The sequence below is a fragment of the Bos grunniens genome, chromosome 26 (assembly GCF_055505025.1).
Source record: "Bos grunniens cultivar Pamir isolate PY7600 chromosome 26, Bosgru_T2T1.0, whole genome shotgun sequence".
Lineage (NCBI taxonomy): Eukaryota > Metazoa > Chordata > Mammalia > Artiodactyla > Bovidae > Bos > Bos grunniens.
In genome coordinates, this window is record NC_141190.1 from 27,056,507 (window position 1) to 27,072,408 (window position 15,902).

The following is a 15,902-nucleotide window of genomic DNA, read 5'->3' on the forward strand; positions in this document are numbered from 1 at the left end:
TTACATTTCTATACACCAACTATATTAATCAATACACTCCCAGAGACACAGTAGGTAAGGGATATGGAAACTTGGCAGCAAGCATTAGCTCAACAAAGAAATCCTCTACTAGTTCTATTTAACAACTTTAACTCTCTGAGAAGCTCTGCATTGTTCGAATATCTTAAGCTTCCTGTGCCTCTGAACAAACCTGTCTGTGAATCTGAACAAACCTGTCAGGCAAGCTAGAAAGTCATCAGAGGGGTTTGAATAGAAACATTCCTATTATGCCCAGGAGACTTATTAATTAGAGTTTTAAGTCGATTTTCTTACAGAGAAAGGTGGTTGGGGATAGCCCCCCCGTTAATGTCAGAAGAGTTGGTGAAAGTCGTGAAATAGTAAAACAGACAAATTTTGGTTTCGGGGTAGACACTCAGGCAGGCCTAGAGGGGCACCCCTCGAGTTCTGGCTCGCCTTGCCCACCAGATCTCTCCCACATGATCTTGTCATGGGGTGGGCACTCCCGTGCTGGCTCCCGGCAGAAATTGAACCACTTAATGGGAAATTGCTGAAGATTTTTAAATCATTGACAAATAAAAGATCTCACTTTCTTCAGGTTAGCAGCAAGAAGGCTTCATCTGCCACAAATAAATATGACCATCCTGACCTATTTTTCAAATGCACATGTAGGGTTGATTTCTTTACATCTCCACTTAAATATTATACTCTTGGTGTACCAAACAGGATTCCTGAACTTCCATCTAAAGTGGGCTGCTCCTATAGTCTTTGCAAAGAATGGTAACTCCGTCCTTTGTCAGAATCATGCATGACAGTTTTGTTCACTTGCTCTGTCTTCAAATCCTACTGTGTCTACATCAAAGTGCAACCAGATTCTTAATATTTATCACTTCTATTACGTGTGTGTGTGTGCGCATGCATTCAGTCACTCAGTCCTGTACGATATTTTGGGATCCCATGGACTGAAGCCCTGCAGGCTCCTCAGTCCATGAAATGTTCCAGTAGTATATTCATCCAAACCATCACATCTCTTGCCTTGATTTCTGAAATAATCACTGAAGGTCTCTATTTCTATTCTTGATATCAACCCAGAAGGATGCTTCAGTTCAGTTCATTTGAGTCACTTGGTCGTGTCTGACTCTTTGCAACCCCACAGCTGCAGCATGCCAGGCTTCCCTTTCCTTCATCATTTCCCAGACCTTGCTCAAACTCATGTCCATTGAGTCAGTGGTGCCATCCAGCTATCTCATCCTCTGTCATTCCCTTATCCTCCTGATTTCAATATTTCCCAGCATCAGGGTGTTTTCCAATGAGTCAGGTCTTCTCATCAGATTGCCAAAGTATTGGAGCTTCAGTTTCAGCATCAGTCCTTCCAATGAATATTCAGGACTGATTTCCTTTACTATCAACTGGCTTGATCTCCTTGCAGTCCAAGGGACTTTCAAGAGTCTTCTCCAACACCACAGTTCAAAAGCATCAATTCTTTGGTGCTCAGTTTTCATTATAGTCCAACTCTCACGTCCATACATGATTACTGGAAAAATAGCTTTGACTAGATGGACCTTTGTTGGCAATGTCTCTGCTTTTTAATATGCTGTCTAGGTTTGTCATAGCTTTTCTTCCAAGGAACAAGTGTCTTTTAATTCCATGGCTGCAGTCACCTCCTGCATATTCTGGAGCCCAAGAGAATAAAGTCTGTCACTGTTTCCATTGTTTCCCCATCTTTGTGCCATGAAGTGATGGGACAGGATGCCATGATCTTAGTTTTTTGAATGTTGAGTTTTAAGCCAGATGATGCTTATGCAACAAGTAAGCTAATTTCAGCACTTGGCTTGAAAATCCCCTATACCTCACTGAGGTAAATGCTATTGGGTATCATTCAGAAGATCTACAGGAAAAGGGTGCTTATTTTCTCAGCTTCTGGGAATATGGGCTGCTAATATTGTACATGTGAGTCCTTTTGTAGCAATCACCCTTGGTCAAAGGATATGGCCTCCTGCTTGATTGGCCTCTCTTCCCAGAAGCAGCTCTCATCCAATGACTAGTTAATTCAGGAGTTCAAGGGTCCAGGCTCCTCATCTCAGTCTGGGCCAACTCTAAAGGATTAACTTAGTTCTGGAGCTCCTCTAGAACTTGCAGAATTTCTGCTGCAATTACATCCTGGCTTAACATTTCCCTTTGCTCAATTCTACTTCCCTCACTTCCTAACATTTTGTTACTGAGATTTCTCCAGGCAAGAATGCTGGAGTGGGTTGCCATTTCCCTCTCCTCCTCCCCAATCAACCTCCTGCAAATCTCTGCCTATATTCCCTGCACAGTTTGCTTTCCTTCTACCCATTTATATCTTTTACTCTCCCCTCACTCCCTCTGCTCCAGCCCACTGGGCTTCTGCCCATTCATGGGAGACATGAGGCATACTCCCAGCTCAGAGCATTCACTTCTAAACTGCCCAGGGATAGACTATTCTTTCTACACATTCCTCAGCTCTCCATGTCCAAAGTCTACTCTTTTCTAATTTAAAATTGTGACCCTCCTTCTAATGCCCCAGTCCCATATTCTGTGCCCTCTACTTTGCTCGATTTTTTTCTACACTGCATCATCACCTTCTTATGTATCTTATTTAACAACTATATCCTTCAACTATCACATGGACTGCAAGAGGGCATGGGATTTTTTTCAGCGCTATGTTCCCTGGGGTCTAGAACAAGAAACAATGAAAATGCATTTGAGACCAAATTAGAAAGGATGATTTGCATTTGAAAGAAACTTCCACAGGATTCTATTTTCTACACCCACAAATGTTTCCTTCTGTCCTCAAATAAGTGGCTCTCTGAAATAATATTTTTACTCCAAGTTGAACCACTAATACTCCTGAGAAGATAAGAACTGGCACTCACTGGACAAATGGAAGGAAAATTTCAATAATCATAGATCCCTAAATGTTTTTTTCCCTTTTAGTTAAGCTGGTTTTTATAATAAATAAGAATATTATACTCACCTCCCCAGATAGGTAGAGGGTGTGGGGGAGGAGGAGGGTTTATTTTAAGAGAGGTTCCAGATTACAGCTTCTAGGACAGAAGTTTCTAGGTTGTAAAAGTGTAAATAAAGCAAAGATCCAACCTTTGAACAGACTCTCAATACTAATGCATTGCTTATAGAGCACAAGGTCATCCAAACATACTGCTTGCTCAGCACTGATTTATATAAATTTCTTACAAGAAATACAGAAAGGTACCTTGCAGGGTCTCTTTGATGATGTAATATTAATATTCTGCATTTTGCATACATTTAATGCATGTCTAAATTGATTTCATAGACATTATCTCATGTGATAATGAGATACATAAAGCCACTAGTGAAATCAATATGACCAGCCTTGCTTCCATGTGGCAAGAAAGGACAGTCAAACACAAAAGCTTTATATAATGCACACGATCACACTAAATTCATCAAGGACTTTGGATCTTTCTATTAATATACTGCTCTTTACTGTTTCCTGTAAGAAACTGCTGTGCTGTGAAAAGGGGACAAAGAAAATTCCATAGATAATTATGAATCTGAGATCAAAAGGTGTTTTTAAGTTGGTTACAGAAAAGATCTGTTAAGAAAATGCAAACCATAAAAACATTAAAATACCACCTAGGAAAAAGCATGAGCTCCTGGTAGGAAGAAAGAAAAAGACTTTCTTGAAAGGAGATAATTTAGTATAAGGAAAATTGTAGTTTATTGTACACTGAAAAAAGCATTTTACCTTTGTTTCCCTTCTAAATTACAAGTGACATCAATCATTCAGGAGACAAGAAGCAGGGCAGAATATTTTACATATCATAAACTTAAATCCTGAATTGGTATAACTCAGAATACCCTCTCCTTAGATTTCTTAAAATATTATTTTATAATAGAAATTTAACCAATATGCAGTTCTGGTTGCTTATGTCCATGAACAAGTTACTAAGACTGTGCATGCGTGCTCATTCACTTCGGTCGTGTCCAACTTTTTGTGACGATATGGACTACAGCCTGCCAGGCTCCTCTGTCCATGGGGATTCTGCAGGCAAGAATACTGGAGTGGGTTGTCATGCCCTCCTCCAGGGGATCTTCCCGATTGAGGGATCAAAGCTGCATCTCCTGCATTGCAGGCAGATTCTTTCCACTGAGCCACCTGGGAAGCCAAGACTGTGCATACCGGATGCCGTAACCATTGCTTGATGAAGGGGGAATAGGCAAACTCAGTTCATGCGATAAAGCAGCAACAGGAGCTTGACTCAATTTCATTTTCAATGATTGCGTAGGTAGAGTTTAAGTCATTTCTCAATGATGTTCACTCACCTGCTTAAGATAGGGAAAGCTACCATTTCTTTGCCACAAATGTACAAGCAAGTTTAAGTTTGCAAATACACTATAGCATAAGACAGGTCAAAATTAAAACATACCCTGTATGTACTACCTCACCAAATAGTCTGCGATTATTACTATTATCATTATGATTGCATGCATGTACAGCAAACTCTTAAGTTTATGAATAAGTGAATTAATTTTAAAAATTAAGGAACGCTGCTTATAGTCTACCCTGGGTATACAGAGACATTGTAGATAACCACTGTAAAGAGAGAAGAGAAACCCATAGTGGACATGGAAAGGCTAGATTTTATCTGTGTTATTGCAGCTTTTAAACACAGACCATCACATTCTTAGCCAATCAGAAATCAGTATGCAAACAGGTCCCTAATTTCTATCTCAAGTCTAGACCAACAATCCTCAAAGCATTCATAGTAAAGAAACATTCCTTTTTTTTCCCTTTCAAATCCACTACAGTCAGTTATTTTTATAAAATACAGTAACGATGGATTTCTAGAAAAATTAAAATAAAAAATCATATATAACAAAAGCCCTTTTAATCATCAGATTCAACTGGCATAAAATTACTCTGGTAAATTGCTATAAAATTATTTAAATGCTTTTTCTCAATCTGGGTACTTATTTCATCACGGGCCAGTAATAGTTTTCAGACTAACACCCATCTGAGGAACACCTACCAAGCCCCACTAATATACTGCTCACTGGTCATGAGGAAGATATTAATGACAATGGTTAAGGGCTATGGAATACCCACTACATGTGAGGTATTGTGCTAAATTATTCTTATACATTATTTTGCTTAATTCCCACAACAGTCCTCTAAAGTCTTTATAAATTTTAGCCCCATTAAACAGGTGAAGAAACTAAGACCCCCTCTTAACAGGAATCCTGCTAAGTCAGTTTAGTGAGAGCCCCCTTACCTTTGATATCTGATACACTTGGTATACAATCAAGTTCTTCATCCTCAGCATCTAATGTTTAAGTTCTTGACCTGCCTTTAGCAAAATCCCATTGGGTCAGTTTAGCAAGAATTTCCCTGCCTTTGATGCCTCCTCTTGGTAATTTTCTATCCACCGATCTCTCCCCCTGTTCCTTGGTTATAAATCACTACTTGTCTTTGCTATAGTCAGAAGTGAGCCTGGTCTCTCTACCATACTGCAATGCCTCTATTTCAAAAGTCTTGAAGACTTCCTTACCATTTTGATAAGTGTTCCAAGAGTACCGTGATTCAGACAGGATCAGATTCATCAGTGGACCCATGGGTCTCTCACCCAGAACTCCAAGTGTGCATCTTTGAAACCTCTGTCTTTGATCATGTCTGATTAATCAGAAATTGACTGGTGACTCCAACTCCTTAGACAGTGCTCTGGATGACAGCCTGTTAAAGAACAAAAAAGTTAAATTTTAATTCTTAAGAATCTGACTATACTCTGAAGGCTGGGTTAGAGTGGGTCCCAAGCTCCTTTATTTGCAATATATAGTTACTTAAGAACATGCGAACTTCTTTTAGACTGAAACCACCATTTACACAGACCTCTGAGAATCCTATGCTCTGCCATTAAGGCACAAACTTCGCCTGCTTCCTTTTCTGTTGGAGTGATTTTACTAAGGATATCTTGAAACTTCAATGTGTTCCCCAAACTGGCTCCTCTAAGACCTCTCCTTATTCCTTGCTCTGCTCCTCCTTCCTCCTTTTATCACCTATGACCATCCCTCCAGCTGCCCTGAATCCTTCGATATGTCCACCTTCAAGCTTCTACCTTCTACACGCTTCCATCCACCCAGCCAGACCTTTTCCTTCATACTCCAGCCCTCAGCTCCCTACAGTAACTTGGATTTTAGGTGCCCGTCTCTACCAGGAGCTTTCAGGGGACTCAGGAATACCTAAAGTGACTACATATCAGGACAAGAGAAAATATTAAGGCCCCCTCCACAAATATTGATAAAAAGTTTTAACACTGAGCAGGTAACCTTGTTTCACCTGCCAGAAACAAAAGTTTGATAAAAATAGGAATTGGCACAAAGATGACAGCCAAGTTTTTATTGTATTGCATTGCTTTTTTTTAAATTATTTCACTAGTAAGTTTTATATTATTGTGTTTACCTGACTCATGGCTAAAATTTTACAATAGAAACTATTAGATCGCTATTTATATCTCTATGTATGTATGCATATATGCTGTGTATATGTGACATTTGTCTAACTTTGGATGGCAATACTATATTAATTCATAAAATCCTATAAAGGAGTTCTATCCTGATTGGCTTGGAGATAAATCAGCACTTATGTAGGTTGCTGCTGCTGCTGCTGCTAAGTCACTTCAGTCGTGTCCAACTCTACGCAACCCCATAGACGGCAGCCCACCAGGCTCCCCAGTCTCTGGGATTCTCCAGGCAAGAATGCTGGAGTGGGTTGCCATTTCCTTCTCCAATGCATAAAAGTGAAAAGTGAAAGTGAAGTCGCTCAGTCATGTCCGACTCTTCGCGACCCCATGGACTGCAGCCTACCAGGTTCCTCCATCCAAGGGATTTTCCAGGCAAGAGTACTGGAGTGGAGTGCCATCGCCTTGTCCTTTATGTAGGTTAAATATTACTAAAATCCCAAGAAATATAACAACCAACCAACACAAATGCTTTTTAAATTTATGTAATTTGAATAAATCTTTGGCAAATAAGACTAGTTTAATATTGTTTGTTCAATAAAACTATGACAGGTACTCAGGGTATAGGCTTCTAATGGAACACCTTCATAACTTTGAAACCATATAATTTAATAAGAATTATTATAACTCTAGTAGAGAAGTCAAATGGGTTCATAGCCCAAGATCATGCAGGAAAAAAAGAAAAACTGAATTATATGAGACCAAATCCCTGATGGCTTAAACAGTAAAGAATCTGCCTGCAATGCAGGAGACCCAGGTTTGATCCCTGGGTGGGGAAGATCCCCTGAAGAAGGAAATGGCAACCCAACCCACTCCAGCATTCTTGCCTGGAAAATCCCATGGACAGAGGAGCATGGTGGGTTACAGTCCATGGGGTTGCAAAGAGTCAGACACAACTGAGTGACTATCACTTTCACTCTTCAAACTGATAAAAATGGCTACAATTTACTCATGGCTTTTCTTTGGGACATTTCTGTTTTTTGTTCTATTTTCTCTATATAAGTAACCCCTTTCTCATTTCCCTTAACTATCGACAGTTTACAAGTAGATTATACTTTTGTCAAAATAAATGAAACTTCTTTTTCCTCCCTGACTGATTTCTCAGAATCCAGAAATTCCTACTGAGTGTTTTAATTTTATGGCAATATAACGATTTGTATAAGTTCAACAAGGGTATGTCCTCCTTGTAGCAGAACATAATTAGAAAAATTGGTTATTTAGCCAAGGCTTTGACTGGAATGTCATCTTAGAAATGGTGATGCATATACTCAAATATGACTAGCCAGTTTTAAGGAATTAAGGCTCGACTTTGTGGAGCCAGTGCTTACAAATATTCTTAGGAAACCTGGTTGAGAGACTGCCTTATTGGGTTCCTAACTTTACAAGTGAGCAAAGAAAATCTCTGCCTAATTAGACAAAGGAATCTTAGGATATTTTGGGGATCTTCAGAATAGGGAAATTCACCAAAATCCATAGCTACTGCAGGTGAATGAGTTTTGATTGTGTTTCCTAGACTCCAGACACTTTTAATTTTAATCTGAGATTCTTTATGAAAAGTTTCAACAAAGCAGGCAATGTGGTCAGTTACCATTCTTATGGCACTTACTTATCAATCCACATCTAATGAGGTCTGTATGATCAGACCACATCAAATATGATCAGATATCTTGTAAATAAAAATTATCTGAATCATCTTTATCTTTGGTCAAAAACGGGGTGTATATAAGGATATATTTCATGTTTCAATAGAAAACTATAGGGTATCTTTGCAGGTTATTAGTTTTTACTCTTGATAATTGTCTTTAAGCTATTTTTTACCACTTGGAAAACTACATTTTCTTCTTTTTATTGTTATCTACCTGTGAATGACTACTCTAAAGCCTTTGACTATGTGGATCACAACAAACTGTGAAAAATTCTTAAAGAGACAGGAATATCAGATCACCTCTCCTGTCTCCTGAGAAACCTGTATGCAGGCCAAGAAGCAATGGTTAGAACTGGAATGGAGCAACAAACTGGTTCCAAATTGGGAAAGGAGTACGTCAAGGCTGTATATTGTCACCCTGCTTATTTAACTTATATGCAGAGTACATCATGTGAAATACCAGACTGGATGAAGCACAAACTGAAATCAAGATTGCTGGGAAAAATATCAATAACCTCAGAAATGCAGATGAAACCACTCTTATGGCAGAAATGAAGAGGAACTAAAGAGTTTCTTGATGAAAGTGAAAGAGGAGTGTGAAGAGCCTGGCTTAAAACTCCACATTCAAAAAACAAAGATCATGACATCCAGTCCCATCACTTCATGGCAAACATATGGGGAAACAACGGAAACAGGGACAAACTTTATTTGCTTGGGCTTCAAAATCACTGCAGACGGTCACTACAGCCATGAAATTAAAGGATGCTAACTCCCTAGACAATGTAAGAAACATTACTTTGCCAAGAAAGGTCTGTATAGTCAAAGCTTTGGTTTTTCCAATAGTCATGTATAGATATGAGAGTTGAACCATAAAGAAGGCTGAGTGCCAAAGAACTGATGCTTTTGAACTGTGGTGTTGGAGAAGACTCTTGAGAGTCCCTTGGACTGCAAGGAAATCAAACCAATCAATCCTAAAGGAAATCTATCCTGAGTATTCAACTTTAAGGACTGATGCTGAAGGTGAAGCTCCAATACTTTGACCACCTGATGCAAAGAGCTGACTCATTAGAAAAGGCTGTGATGTTGGGAAAAAATTGAAGGCAGGAGGAGAAGGGAAAAACAGAGGACAAGATGGTTGGATGGCACCACTGACTGACTCAATGGAAATGAGTTTCAGCATGCTCTGGAGATGGTGAAGAATAGGGAAGCCTGGCATGCTGCAGTCCATGGGGTTGCAAAGAGTCAAACACAACTGAGTGACTGAACAAAAACAAATGTAAAGTCTCACTCAATCCCACACGGACTGGGTTAACAATTGAGTTAATGCAACTGGATTAGGATAAGACAGGAAAGAAATTTGGGGACAGGTATTCAATATCCTCGGAGAAGACACTGGCACCCCACTCCAGTATTCTTGCCTGGAAAATCCCATGGACAGAGGAGCCTGGTGGGCTGCAGTCCATGGGGTCGCTAGAGTCGGACACGACTGAGCGACTTCCCTTTCACTTGTCACTTTCATGCATTGGAGAAGGAAATGGCAACCCACTCCAGTGTTCTTGCCTGGAGAATCCCAGGGACGGGGGAGCCTGGTGGGCTGCCGTCTATAGGGTCACACAGAGTCGGACACGACTGAAGCGACTCAGCAGCAGCAGCAGCATTCAACATCCTATGCTTGATATAACTGCATGAAAGCAGCTTTGAAGATTCTTATGTTAACATGAAGTCCTCTAAAGCAGCTCAAAATATCTTCTTTTTCTTGTCATCCATGGAGATTACTAATGAGTTCTCAGGTGCTCTAAAGATCATCAATGATGTTTTATCTTGCTGGATCATTTTTTAGGGCTTACGTAAGGAAAGTGTATTTTAAAACAATATTTACTTTGGTATTTACTTTGAAACATAGACATTTTCCCTTTTTCAGTGAATATTCCTGTAAAGAAGACTGAGTTTCAGAAAAGAAATCTTGGTTCAAATCTTTATATTAAGGTGATGGTCCTTTAAACATTTCATAGTCCATTTTAGTTTTTGGTAACATTACTTAATTTTCTAATCAGAGGTTCAGTTTGCCAACTTCAAAATCCCTGTCAATTATTGGTGAGAGGAAAATATGCCACATGACTACCAGTATCTGTGAAATAACTTAGTTCACACAATAGGCATCTTCTATATATTTTTTTTCCTTGTTATTATAGAGTCACAGGAATAATAAAATTGTAAAGGTCAAGAATAAAATTGTTTCTACCCCCAAACTTCCTAGGATATTTTCTGAGATTCTACAATAGACTTCACCTATCCTGTTATGAGAAAAAAGAGGACATCAGGAAGTTTTCCAAGCTTCTGTGCAGCTGAATTCAAATGGATACATGACACATCCTAACACTTTGGTGGCCACAGATATCTCATGATGTCCATTTGGAAAAAGAAGTATTTAAACTATACTTGGTACCTTCTGTGAGCAGGAAGTGAAGTTCTATATTCCATGGCACCTGGGCTTTCTTTTGATTTCACTCTTTAGAATTCTCTATGCAACTAGTACCACAAGTTCATATAGGTAGCCTTATGCTTTCTGACTCATATACCAATATACATATAAAATTTTTCTATCTCTAGTTAAAAAAAAAAAAAACTGATCAGAGCAGTCTTTACTTTAGAATTAATTATGTCTTTGCTGTTTTCCAACCTGATATTAATCTCCTGAGTGGCAAAAAAACACCTTTATCTTTGTATCACCCACATTACCAAAACCTTCTTCTTTGTGCCCAGAGGAATTTAATACTTTTTTAATTTAGTTCATCATTGCTCATCTCTAAGACCAGAAATGGTGTGTTTATTTGGGGGAAAGGTGGATTTAATGATTTAAACTCTTTAAATGAAATGTAAGTTATTTCACCATTCTAATCATTATGGATCTGAGACTAGAGTTACACAGACATTACTTTAACATAATTAAAGGCAAGACATAATTGTTTCCTCAATCCAAAATACTAATATTTTGCAAGTTATGTTACAAAACTCACAATAGAAACATGTTTTTTTCCCCTAAGTCCAATTTAAAGGAGGAGGAATACTGTTTAGATTCTATAATGAAAATGGATAGAATTTGTCCTAAAAAGTCAAGCTGAAACTGTCTTTAAGGTTTGTATGACCATAATTACCCTGGGGCTGAATGTTTTAAGTGTACTCTAAGAAAACAAACAAACAAAAAGGAAATAAAATAACCCTCCTTCCTTAAAAGATTGTGTTTTCTGACTATGGAGGGAATGATGTTATTTTTAAAAGCATTTCTTTTTTGGATTATTAAGCAGAATAGCTCATTGAAAGAACTTCTCCTAAGAAGAAATCTGGCAATCTTCTGATGGCTTCCTGATTAAATAATGGAATTGAAAATAAATAGTTCAGTAGAGTTTTAAAATGTTAGAGCAGAATTGAAATATGTGGTTTCTAATGTGTTTTCTGTGGCATTTAAGATTTAACCCACATTCAAATGATTTGATTTGGCCAAAGTTTTATGCATATATATATAAATATATATATATGTACCATAAACATCAACAATAAAGTTTGTCTTTGTGCAATAATCAGACTATATGATGAAAAGTGCAGATTATTCTGAGTTAGCCATAGCCTACAGATCCCTAATCTTTGCTTTAAGAGGCCATTTTCAGGAGTCTAGGTTACCGTGGCACACTCAAAATTGGACTGGTTTCTGGTTATGCTATTGCAGCACACAAGTAAGCTATATCACAGATATCCAAGAAATAAAGAGGCCATTATCCTCTTCAATACAGAGATAAGAAACCACAGTCTATAATACTAGCAGTGGACTGGGTGAACCAGATCCTCTCCACCAAAGATCTTATAAATATCAGCACATGTTGGTAAGAGTCAGGGCAGAGTTATCGGCAGAGTAAGATAAAGGAAATAGATTCTGTTTTTTGTTGTTTTCTTTTAATTATATCTACCTGTATATGTAGCTTATAAGGTAATATTTGCCTTTACTACAAAACCTTGACTTCCTTGGCAATGAACTTGTCCCTTGAGCTAATCTTCACCAAGTCAGCAGTATACAAAGGGTTAAAGATACGCCATGCCAGTAGTAAAAGTTCTAAAATCTATTGTCCAAAGCAATTTAGCCAAAATGTGTAGCTCTTTCTGCTCATTTACTCCTCTAGAATCAGTTCAGTTCAGTCGCTCAGTCGTGTCCGACTCTTTGTGATCCCATGGACTGCAGCTCGCCAGGCCTCCCTGTCCATCAACAACTCCCGGAGTTTACTCAGACTCATGTCCATTGAGTCAGTGATGCCATCCAACCATCTCATTCTCTGCCGTCTCCTTCTCCTCCTGCCTTCATAACGTATCAAAATTCTTGCTACTCAATCCTCATTTTATAAATATTTACTGATTACCTACTCTATAGCAGACAATACATGAAGTACCGAGAATGAAATGGTGTGGATGATTCAACTTCAGAGGAACTATCCAGCATCATCACTGAATTTTATCCATCAGATTTCTAAATTATGCATTTTAAAGTACTTGCTTTGCTTTCGCCTTGAATCAAGCATTGTGTTAAGCCCTAGGAGCACAATTATGAATCAAATATACCTACTCCCTACCATCATGGCACTGAAAGTCTAGTGAGGGAGAAAGATAATGAGCAAGTGAACTAATAACCAAATAATTATGGCGTATAGTAGGAGTGATAAAATCAATAAAGAAGGTGTGTTAACAGAACAATGAAGAGGAAGTTAGTCCAGGGATGAAGATATGGCTCACTGAAGAAGCACTATTTAAGCAAATACCTGAAGTTTAAAAAGGAACTTGCCTGCTAAGACTTGAAAAATTCTTTCCAGGCTTGGGTAACTGTTGATGCAAAGGTTAGGAGATGAAAATTAATTTATTGCATCCAGAAAAAATAATAGTATCATAAGGAAGGAAGGGGCTCAGTGAAAAAGGGTTTTGCATGTGCCTACAAAGAGCATGGATTTTATTCAATGCACAAATAAAACATACCATACTCTCTTTCTCACAGCCAGCTTTTACCCACAGGGTACCCTCTGCCTGACCTATCCATCTGCCTTCTTCTCCTGGCTAACTGTCGGTTAGTCATTGATGTCAGAGACCAGGTCTGAATTCACTTTTACATTCTCAGGGATGGCCTATATTTATTAGACATTTGAGAATCAAAAAAAAAAAAAAAAAACAGAACAGAAATATGGAGATCATCCTTTTGTTTAATAAGACTTTTGGTCCCTTGTATAATTTTTTTTTTCTAAATTTCAATGAGAACATAGCAAATAACACTAGAATCTGATGCAACTGAAGATAATGAACTCAAGTTTGAGGAGGGAATCAACCTGTCTCCTTTAGAATTACTGAAGTTTCTTTACTATTTGCTCTTGGTATTTTAAAATCAATACTATTTTGGTCTTGCTTATCACATCACTTTTGCAAAATATCTTTTTTAGTTTCATAGTATGAAAAAATGACCAATTTTGCCTTAAGATATTGAAGGGCAATACTAATGAAGATAAAATTACGGTGAGCACTCAGATATGTCTCTCAGATATGAAGATGACTGCTCCTTTAATTATTAATGAGGTATATAGGGTGTAACATACCCTATATATATAGGGTGAAACATACAGGATACATGCAACCATCTAAGGTATACCATCGAAGTCATGGCACATATTAGCAATGGAAAATGGCTATTGCTACTGTCATTGTCAAGGATATGCTTAACACACTCCACAAGGAGTTTCTCAGCCACAGAGGACTTTTCACTGGACTAGTTTCCATTAATAATTGGTGAGCAGAAGCATCACGCTCTCTCAATACAGATAACTCCAGTTGTTCAAAGGAAAAAAGAGCCAGTTGCCATGAGTAATGACTAATTAGGAACATTTTGACAAGGGTATAATTTCAATTGGTGATTCTCAGCACTGAGATAATTTCATGCTTTGTGAAAATCATTTGGTGAAAAGTTAATTCAAATCTAAACTTTATTTTTGTAGGAAACCAGTAAAATTGATTTGACATTGGCTAATGGTTTTATAACAAGCAATCAAGACGAGAGGCCTTTATGGCAAATTTTTTAAATCCCTCTTTTTTGGTAAGTGATATCTAGGTATCATCAGAAAGACTTTACCAGGTATAAACATATATTAAAAGTATATACCTCAATCTCAGCTATGGGGTGGGTGTGTGAAAAAGAAGCCTGTAGATTTATTTAAACATTTTCAGTGTTCCACAAGCAATGCACCTATAAATATTTGATATAAAATTTGTATTTTAACCTTTTATTTCACCACATTTAAGACAGTCTTTGATATTCCTAAATGTGAGATAGATGAACCATGACAGAATTTCCAATCCAAAGTAGTATCAAAATTTATGCAATTCTCCACTTCTTGAGAGTCTTAAATGGAATTATACCTTTAAAATAGATCTGGTGAATGTAAGTCTTCTCTCCTTTGTAGAAACTATTACTCAATAGTAAACGGATCTTTTTAAATCCTTTAATGCAATGAGGATTTTGATGGATAATAAAGAAAATTCCCAATTCTACAATGTGATTCATTTTGCATGTTGTAAAATGTCCAGTGAAGAGTGTTATAATCAACTGAGTAAACAAATGTTATAAGATCAGTTCATGTACTAACGGAGCATGAATCAGAAAACATTTTTTGAAAAGGGTCAGACAGCAAATATTTTAGTCTCTGTGGGCCACATAGTCTCCATCATAACAAAGGGGTGTGTCTATGTTCCAATAAAAAGTAACCTACAAAAGCATGACATAAGTTGAATTTAGTCCACAGGCAATATTTTGCTTATTTCTACTATACAGGAATAAGAAGTGGTTTATGCCAAAATCACTGCAGATGGTCACAGCAGCCATGAAATTAAAAGATGCTTACTCCTTGGAAGAAAAGTTATGACCAACCTAGATAGCATATTGAAAAGCAGAGACATTACTTTGCCAACAAAGGCCCGTCTAGTCAAGGCTATGGTTTTTCCTGTGGTCATGTATGGATGTGAGAGTTGTACTGTGAAGAAAGCTGAGCACCGAAGAATTGATGCTTTTGAACTGTGGTGTTGGAGAAGACTCTTGAGAGTTCTTTGGACTGCAGGGAGATCCAACCAGTCCATTCTGAAGGAGATCAGTCCTGGGATTTCTTTGGAAAGAATGATGCTGAAGCTGAAACTCCAATACTTTGGCCACCTCATGTGAAGAGTTGACTCATTGGAAAAGACTCTGATGCTGGGAGGGATTGGGGGCAGGAGGAGAAGGGGATGACAGAGGATGAGATGGCTGGATGGCATCACCGACTCGATGGACGTGAGTTTGAGTGAACTCCGGGAGTTGGTGATGGACAGGGAGGCCTGGCATGCTGCGATTCATGGGGTCACAAAGAGTAGGACACGACTGAGCGACTGAACTGATGAACTGAACATGCTATTTATGTTTTAAATATAATTTTTATTATGTTGAAACCATCAGTTTTTATTCAAGCTTTAAGAAAGAGTCAGATTCCCTATATGTAAGATTTCATATATATATATATAGAGAGAGAGAGAGAGAGAGAAAGAGAGAGAGAGAGCACGCGCAACAATAGAGTATGATTAGGGGAAAGATCGAGTAAAGGGTAGATAGTACAATGAACAGGGCTTACACTCCAGGGACCGGGTAGACTGGGACAGAAGTAAATATTGTGCAGGTATAATGATGTAACAGA

General features: G+C 38.1%; 1 long non-coding RNA gene across 9 annotated transcripts in view; it reads right to left on the bottom strand.

Annotated features, from left to right (window-relative positions):
• LOC147344293 (uncharacterized) overlaps positions 1 to 15,902 on the bottom strand; it is a 416,497-nt gene that overhangs the window by 229,392 nt on the left and 171,203 nt on the right. For 6 of the 9 annotated variants that reach the window (XR_015155382.1, XR_015155379.1, XR_015155380.1 and 3 more), the window contains exon 2: positions 5,553 to 5,734. This is a non-coding gene — a long non-coding RNA (uncharacterized LOC147344293). Of the gene's footprint in view, positions 1 to 3,699; positions 4,330 to 5,552; positions 5,735 to 15,902 lie in introns of those variants that run through there. The other 3 variants (XR_015155385.1, XR_015155384.1, XR_015155378.1) reach the window with 3 other exon arrangements.